Raw genomic sequence first — 9,334 nt, 5'->3', positions numbered from 1 at the left:
GAGACAAAAGTATGCATACTTTCCAGAGAATGAAAAATAGCATAAAATTTTGTTGGGGAAAAATTAATTAAATACAGAATCGATTAAAAATATTATGGAGGTTAACATTTAAAAATGTACCTGCTGCTGTCATGCAAAGGTTTTTCTGCAACTCCATTCTCTGTTTCAAATGCTACAGTCAACCAAATTTGGATAGATGTGCTTTTAATGGCACCTGATGTACCAACAGGCATAGATGCTACCTAATTCAACAGCATCAGGTAAATGCAGGTTATTGCATTAATTAAAAGTGCATCTGTTATAACTGATCATTTTGCTCTCCTTAATAAGCAATTTTGCCAACATGTTTACTGGAAATATTACAACATCTTCCTGCGCTGAGAAAACCCAAAGGGCCTATTTATCTGGTTCAACTGTATTCTTGTTTAAACAGAGGGTCATACTGAAACCAAAGGATTGCCATTTTGCCCAGAAGACAGGTCTCAGATTTGACTTCAGACTACAACCCGTCTGCAGGAGGGAGAATCCTTTTCCATAGGCCATTTAAGTCATCCTGAGCGAGAAGATTATCAACATCAAAGGTGCACCAAGGAATGACAATCACAGCCGCAGCGATTGAATAAGCCCAGATTCAGGAAGAGGAGGCTTAGCATCCTGATTTTATTTTCTGTGCATGCCATGATTTGACGTGTAGTTAACCAAGACAGGGCAAGGAACCCAAACAGCGTAAGAAAAGCAAACTGAACTCAGGCAAAGAATGCTTTGTCCTACCTCAGATTTAGCCCTCAGGTGATCAGGCGCTGCATGCTTTTAATTTTACCAGCTAGGGATATTTTCTAAAACGTTCAGAGAACAAACGTGTCTGAATATTGAGCGTGACACAAAATGTCACGAATGCTTAAAGTTGCAGGTCCTTCAGCCAAAGGAGGAAGATGCGAAGGGAAGGAGCGTGTTTTGTCAGATCCAGGGTGAGAATACCCCTGCATAAACAAAAGGCTCGGGATTGGACGTCTTATTAGGGAAAGGATTGGGGCGGGGGGGGGGGGGGGGGGGAGAAAAAGAAAAGGGGTTAGATCTGCCCACCAGGTTGCGAGGCTGGAGGCTGGCAGGGAGGAGCGGAGCCGCCGGCGAGCGGAGCGTGTGGGGCGGCGGAGGGGAGGCGGGCGGGGAGGCAGCGGGCGGGCGGGCGGGCAGGCCGGTGGGAGCTGTTTGGCCACCGGAGCCAATCGAAAGCTGGGGCTTGAGCCTCTCCTCGGGCAGTGGCTGCGCGGAGCCAGTGCCGAGCTCCCCTCCGCCGCCGGGACCGGCAAAGCCGCCTCGCTCTCTCCCCGCACCGCTCTCCGCACTGAGCGCCTATGGGCATCTGCAACCAGCGAGGGCTTCGCACCACCGCCACCAGCAGCAGCGGCAGCGGCAGCAGCGGGCGACGACCGCCACCCCGATTCATCACCCCTTGGGATCTATAGCCGGCGGGACGGAGCGCGCCGCAGACCCTTCCCCGCCTCCGTGCAGGTATGGGGCGGCCGAGCGGCGCCCGGCGTCCTGATCCGGCACCGCTTCTCTTGCGGCCGGCTCGCTCCCCTCCTCCTCCTCCTCCTCCTCCCCCCCTGCCCTCTCACCGCTCATCGCCCCTTCGCGGGCAGCGGTGCGGCGCACCGGGCGGGCGGCGCGCAGGGCCCGGCGGGCGCGGTGGCGGTGACAGCGCGGGGCCGCCCCGCAGCGCCTCCGCCCGCCGCAGCCCCGCTGCACCGCACCGCACCGCACCCCTCGTGGGCCCCCGCCCTGCCCGTCCCCGCCTGGGGATCCCCGCCGGCCGCAGCGCTGGCGGCGGCAGCCGGACGTCTCCGCGGGGAGCAGCGGGGAGCAGCGCGGGGCGTTTCCAGGGGCACGTAACTAAATTAAGGAGAGCCGGCTCCCGGCAGCGGCTGGGTCTCGGGGCTTTGAGCGCCCTCGGAAGTTACCTGAATGGCCAAATCCCTTCGGCTTTGAAGTGTCGTGCATCGCGTCTCCACTCTTCCTCCCGAATAAAAAACAACAACAACAACAACAACAACAAAAACCAAAAAACAACCACCATCCCCCCCCCCCAAAAAAAAAAAAAAACCAAAACCAAAAACCAGGAAAAAAATAATCTCATGCTTGAAACCTGTGCCCCTTTGTACCTTTCTTTCTTTGCTTTGGGTTAATGATGGTTTGTGATTATGAAACCCCATGAGGGATCGGCTCCAAGAGCGAATAGCGTTACTTTAAGTCATGAGTTGGAAATATATATATGTGTATACATACACTGGTTTTTTTTTCCCCTTTGCAAATGAGGATTATAATAATACAAACCCATGTCTGTCTCACAAGGAGCTCTTGCTTGACTTTCAGCTAAAGCTAAGGAAATATTTGCACTTTCACGGGTCTTGCAGAATTGGAGTCACAGGTCTTATAAAAAATTGCACTGACATTTGGCTGAACAACTCTTATTTTTAGCATGCTGTTGTGAAAGTGGTTATATAACTTTCGGTGGACTTTTGAGGACAAAATTAACGGCTCATAACAAGTTAAACTTCTTTTTTTCTCCAAAAGAGGAGAAATAAACTGAATAAAAGCCCGATGAGTAGAGTCAGGTGAACTTCAGCCTGACAAATGACCGCGACAGAGATTCCCTAAGGAAAAGCCCCAGGTTAAGAATCCCACAGTCCTCCCGAGAATCGCGAAGCAGCAGGTGCAAGACTGAGCGATGTCTGCCCAGAGCCCTAATTAGCAAGCTGGTTATCAGGCCACTTCAAGGCTATTTCTTGCTAAACCAGGGAGAAATCAACATCACGTCAGAGTCTTGTCTTCCCACTGGTGCCGATACAATACAGATACTGTGTTCCCTTAGGGGATTAGTTTGTTGCTTGAACTCCAAGAAGTACACACCGCCTGAAATATTTGCTTAGAATGCCTGACGTATTTTAACGCAGATGCTTCCCGTGCTAAACTCGGTGCCTAGTTCTCAGGCTGGCCTGTCCTCTTCTCTTTGCAAAAGTTAAGGAGGAATAATAATGCTCTAAGAATTTGAAGAAGAGCCCTGAGAAAAATAGTTGAATAGAAGTAAGGAACAGCAGTGTCCTTATTACTGAGAGCCAAGGCGTGAGGGTTCTGTGTCAGTATTCAGGCAAGAGACCTCTCTCTCTCACGGTTGTTGCGTGGTCCTCATGAACTGCCATCATCCGAGATATCATGCAGTGAAGTCTTAAATTCTAAACATTTGTGTGTGATTACTGGGAAGCTGAAGAGAGTGGACCGATTTGCTAAATCTATGTTGTAAGATGAGAGAGAAACCTAACGGGTAGAATTTTGTCTTCTCGCATCTCTTGGAGCCTGTTCATGCAGAGCTCTTGTGCGCAGGGAAGAGCTGCGTCTGGTAGCAGCAAGGTTTGCTTAGCCTTCCACTGCAGCATGATAAGTAAGTGAAAGACATGTCAATGAAAAGCATCAGTAAGACCTCTAAAAGGGTGTCACAAAAATAAATACCATTAACCCTAGATTTTGAGCTGATTGGTTTAGCTGCTTTTTATTTGTCTTTCAAATACACTGTGCTGTCGTGAAACATGACTTTCAATGTAGAATAGAACAAAGGTATGAGAAGCTGAAGAATAACACTCAGGAGATTTTTGTTTCTTTCCACAGTATCAGGTGAGGGTAAAAATTAGTACCTGAACTGCCAACTGAACTATATCAATAAATCCTGTCCTTTGGAAAATGCTTGGTTTCAGTCACCATTTGGCAATGCTTATGAAAGTGTAAATCAAGTAGATCCAGATCATCTTCTGTAATAAATAGTTTAGTCCAGCTGTGGTTTTGCTTGATAAATTTGGTAACTGGTACATTCCAACTGCTCAATTTCATAGTTCTACACACACTACTATTAAATTCACATTGAAATAATCCTAACTCATGCATCAGAAACCGATAAATTCCAATTTACCAATTCCGAATTGGAAGTTACCAGATTATGATGCTTGAGTTAGGATTATTTCAATGAGCAGTTCAAGTCACTGTGCAGATTCACTGACATCCAAAGAGTCTCTTCAAGAGCTGGCCAATAAGGTCTTTTACTTAAGTCTCACAGATGCTCGTGGGTGTGGTCGTGCATTCATATTAGTGGTATGGTTCTTGTCAGGAGTGTACTTTTGATGCCAGTCTTCCAGTTGTTCCCACTTACTGTCCATCTCCATATACCTCATGGTGGGCCAGCTGGATTCCTTTAGGATGAATCTAAATGAGAAGATGTGCTTGAGTCATTGCTGGAAATTCAGTCCGTGGGACCAGACCAAAGCTAGCCTGAACTAAATCCCTGTAAAATGCCTAGAAGTGTTGATAGAAAGTCTTCTGTGCTGAACTGCTTTGCTCTGTATGTCTGTTCCTGTTGGGCTGTGCTACCTGCTAACACAGACCTAGTCCCTTTGCAGCAGACTGGTGCTGGTGCTCTGTGCAGTTGGAAGCCGGTACCAATTCTTTCCCAGGGGTGTGGGCTAGTCTCTGCTGCTTGCACCGTTGCCTGTGCACGTGTTACCGAGAAGCTCCTTCTGGCTCAGCAGGAGAGCACAACTCTGCAACAAGCTGTGGCTGCCCTACTCGTACGTACACACACTGAGCTCTCTTCAGTGCTAAAAGAAGCTGGCTAATTTATTTATTGGGTTTTTTATGTCTGGCATGTGATAGTGGACTACTTTTTGAGTGGGAACTTTGGATAATGCAGCCTTGTGCTTGTCTGGTGAATGTGAACACAGCAGTTGCATTTAGGAAAGGGCAACTGGTGCTTCTTCGTGGTTGGTTGCCTGTCCCTGGCTGTAGCCCTTCTGCGTTATAAAGGTTCACGAGGCTGTGTTTATGTCCCTCATTGCATTTGGGAGTGACCTGAAACTCAAAAACTGTCAATTAGAAATGCCGTGTGTATTTCATGGCTGCAGCATCTTGGCTGACTACATTTCCCATGATGCACCAGCTTCGGAGAACGTGCCGCCAAAGGTGTCAGTTGAGAAACATCCTCTGGCCCTGGAGTCCAGTTGCAGGTGGGAATGCACGATGCCCAGGGAGATGTTTAGAAACGTCCACTTAAAGCTTCTGACTTGAAAATGCAAATACAGTTTTGTCTGCAGCTTTCACTCTAAATATGAAAACTTTTCAGTTCCCTGTTGTTTGGTGACTTGGCTGGCTTTTTGCACTTTCTTGTTTTTCTTTGGTTTGCTTCTTTTGTGAAAATTATTTTTAAATGATTTTGTTAATTGTAAACCAGTATCTTTTGTATGAAAGCATTTCTAACTAGAAAATATATTATTGGAGCAATTAGGGATCCTTCTTACTGAGTAACAGAAGACGGTCATCATTGCTGCAAAAATTGGGTTTCTTATTGACACTTTGGTTTTGCACGCATTTTCACAGCGATCATGATGGAAATCATAGGGTTCCAGGTGTATAGCACCAATGATACAAAGCTCCTTCTTGTTCTGGATCGCCGTGTATGCTCCAAGACTGCTTTTAGATCACAGAAAATGTTGTGCTATTCAGAACAATAAGAATTGAAAAACAAGAGAGCTTTTCCTTCTCAGATGGCTGTATTTCCATTGCTAGAGATTGTCTACTTCAAACCTTCCTCCAATGCATAGCTGCTCTCTGGGATGAAGTGTAGATTTTAACATGAGTTGCATAGATTATAGATATGTCACTGGAAACTATGCTATTTCTTGTTCTCAGTGCATTGTCTTTTATTACTGGTTTTTGAAGAAAATTTTTGAAGCCTGTTTCAGAAAGGGAAACAGACCATAAGAATCTGTCTTGCTCCAGGACGTTAAAACAGAGGGCAATCTATCTTTCAATATCCAGTGTGATACAATCATGGCAACTTCATTTGTAACCTGTCTTTGTCAAAAAGTCGTTTCACAGCATCTGCTTTTCACATTCTTTTTCTTCTGGTCATAACCACGTTTGTCTATGAGATTTTGTGTATTTTTTCCTGTGGTTGCTGTCTACGTAGTATCTATAAGAGTTATAGCGGCATATTTTAGATTAGTCATAAAACTAAGGGGGATTTACTAAGGTCAGTTTTTCAGAGAGGCTACGCTGCCATATATAATTAGTTATACTGTAAATGTATGTTATATATAGAAAAATACATGCTTCTGTCTTTCCAACAAACTTCTTTATAGAAAGAAGAAGGTAAATTTATCTCTCATTCCATACAATTTCAAAGTCATTGTTGTTGGGGAAATGAGTATTTTAAGAAAACATAATTTGTAATGAAACTAAGAGGAAATTAAAACTGTGATACATTCAAATACAAAAAGTCTCATAAAGATTTCATTTCTGCCTATTTTTTGTTAAGGAAGTGGGAGAAGTAAAGTACACTGGGAAAGGAAAATATATTATTTACCCTCCAAATTTCATTTTGGAAGCAGTTTTTATTGAGTGTGATGGGCAATGCACAAATACGACATCAGACTGTGGATTTAAGAGCAATAAATCTTAAAAATTTCCTGAATTTTTGACTTCTCTTAAAACTTGGAAGCAGCATTTGTACAACTCATGCAGAACGCGTTGTTGACCTTGTCTTGTACAAACACTTGCTAGAATTGGAAAACTGTATTGAGCCGGTGCTACAAGTGAACTAGCTGCCCTTCTTCGTTTGTGTGCAGTTTTGTTGTGGATTCCAGCCATGTCTAGTCTATCCTATTACTCTACTTAAGTGCTATTATGATAATGCTAAATAGCCTGATTCTACAGTAGTGCTAACAAAAAAATAAACAGCATTGTAAAAATTCTGCGTGACCATTTCTGGCATGAAACAGCAGTTTTTTCCTGGTGCAAATCTCAGACCTAATCTCGTTTCCACTGAGGCCAAAACACTAGGTTGGCTTAGAGTTGCGCGGGATCCTGCCCATAAATCTGGCCAGTCTCCGTACAGATAAGATCTGGAAAGTTGTCATTTAAAAATATGTGGAGGAGCTTGGGATAGGGGTGTAAATATTGGGTCAGAGCTTCTATCCAAAATGAAAACATCCCGGCTCTCACATGTGAGACATCCTTGCTCTAGGCATGTTTTTCTGTTATGATCCATCTATCCTTTGTCAGTTCCTGTGCCGTCAAGATAATTTGGAGCTCGGTATCCTTTGCAAGGAACAAGAGGAGGTTGACATGCAGAGAAGATGCTGAATACGTGAACATGCTGCATGATTTAATGGATACATCCAGTAAAGTCTCCTCATAAAGAGAGAGATGGCTATCGCTTGTATTTCAATTTAATTTGTTCTCTGGCTGACACCTTTCAGATTACCACACACAATGGCTTTATACTAAGCATGTTTGTTGACTTTGGTCTATATTCTTCGTTAATGAAGCCCATGGAAACTTTGCCTGATACTTCAGTGAGCACAGCTTTTGCCCAGATATTCTTAAGAGGGAATACTTACAAACTGAAACAAATTCTAAGTACCTTGGACTCTGTAGCTAGGGAACGATTGTTGATCTGCTTCTTTAACATTTCCATTTCTTACTGAAGCTGATCCCTAAGTAAAGTCATAGCCCAGAACTTGTGACTTCTTAAGGGTATCTGAAGCTGAAGATTGAAGTGTCACATAAACTGATTATTAGGAAAATTTATTGTTTTATTCAAAAATCACAGAAAATATGTGAAGAAAGCACCATTGTGTGCTATTGTTGTTATATGTAATGACCCTTTTTTCTATGGGAACCCTGAAGCAAGTGAGACAAACACACACAGTTGGAAATTGAGCTAGTTTCTGCCATCTGAAACTGTCTTGCTTTCAGGTTCCCAAAGTCCCTTCAGTCACTTACACAAAGTTATTCAACAGATCAGTCTAGGTTTTCTTTTTTTCTCTTTTTTTTTTTTTTTAACTGTAAGAAACAAATCCTACCTTTGTCTACCATAAATTCCTCCCAAATGAAGAGAAGCTTTAAATACAAATTGTACCATAATAAATCCCATTTGGTTTGCTTTATTCGCTTTTTTTTTAAAAAAGTCATCTGCACTTGATGTTCTTTCTTCTTGAAGGAGCACTGAAAAAGCTCCTTCACAAGCTACAGTTCACTATATTCTGAATTCTACGTGCAAAATGCCAGTTGCTTTATTCAACTCAGGTAGACTGCTTCCAACTAGAAAAATATTTTTATGTCGGTGTTTCAGTAGCTGACTTTAAAAGTATGATACATGCAAACACTATTTTGAGTACCTATCAGAAATTTCTAGTCTTCCCTTTATAAAAATTTTCTTGGGTGGGGTTTTTTTTCAGTTTAAAATCTAATATTTTATAAAACTTGTTTCTTTGGAAACAAGTTTATTGTGTTATTCCAAGTTGAGCCTAGTTCTTTTCTGGACATCTCTAAGGTTTCTTTAAAAGAAGGATATGATATTACAGGAAGAATGTTACTCTTGTTTGCCAGAGAGCTGTACTATGTTTACTATAATAGGATTAAAGGAAATTTGAAAGTCAACGCTAGCTCAGTGGGAAACTGATAAACACACGTTGTACTTGCAGGAACAGGCTGCCCAGTAGTATTAGGAAATTTATCACTATTTATTTAGCAGTTCAGACTTTATCCGACAAACAGACTTGCTGTCCATTTAAAACTATGCCGGACGTTGAAAGATTTAACAATATGGATGTGATTTGCTGAATCTGAACTATTATCCTGGCATAGCCATTTTATGCGGCTTAAGATTGGGACTCATACCATAGGCTCTCAAAATAAGGAGTCTGTAGCTTATGGATCCTGTTGCTTTCCCAAGTCTGTGGTTTGATTCCTGGCGCTTCTGGATAGGTCAACTATTATAGCCACAGTCATAAACAGTGATTTTCAGAATCTGAGCAAGCTAGACAAGGGTGTAGCTCCTTGGAAAAGTTATTCTGGAAGAGGCAAGCCCAGCAATATCTCTGGATCCATATCTGGTATTGGCAGGCTCGATTGTTGAGAAGCAATGGCAGTGCAGTCTCGTATTTACTAATGTTTGTTTATTTGTGCCTTGGCCAATGTTTCAACTAGAGAGTGAAAGAAAAGGCCAGAGGAATGACTTTCCATTCCTAAGTACATGTTAAGAGGTCATTTTTACATGGACACAAATGCTGCTTACAAATCAGTAAAAACAGAATGAAGTAATTTTGCTATATGAAATGCGTAGAGGATTTTTTTTTTTTTAAATATCAAGAGTAGAGGGGAATGCATAATCACAATGCGATACATAAGCTACTATTGCAAATGTTTTCCTAAACTCCAAAATGGCAGGTGTCTCGCAAAAGTGGGAAGCTACTTCAGAAGTACTTTTGAACACCAGAAAAGGCCCATG

The 9,334-nt window shown here is 43.0% G+C and overlaps 1 protein-coding gene across 1 annotated transcript in view; it reads left to right on the top strand.

Annotated features, from left to right (window-relative positions):
* Positions 1-1,203: 1,203 nt before the first annotated feature.
* Positions 1,204-9,334, top strand: part of GREM2 (gremlin 2, DAN family BMP antagonist) — a 38,806-nt gene continuing 30,675 nt past the window's right edge. The window contains exon 1 of the mRNA XM_075748782.1: positions 1,204-1,512. The gene's annotated coding sequence lies outside the window, so the exon portion shown is untranslated. The remainder of the gene's footprint in view (positions 1,513-9,334) is intronic.

The sequence above is a fragment of the Balearica regulorum genome, chromosome 3, assembly GCF_011004875.1.
Source record: "Balearica regulorum gibbericeps isolate bBalReg1 chromosome 3, bBalReg1.pri, whole genome shotgun sequence".
Lineage (NCBI taxonomy): Eukaryota > Metazoa > Chordata > Aves > Gruiformes > Gruidae > Balearica > Balearica regulorum.
This window is presented reverse-complemented; position numbering and strand designations above follow the sequence as displayed.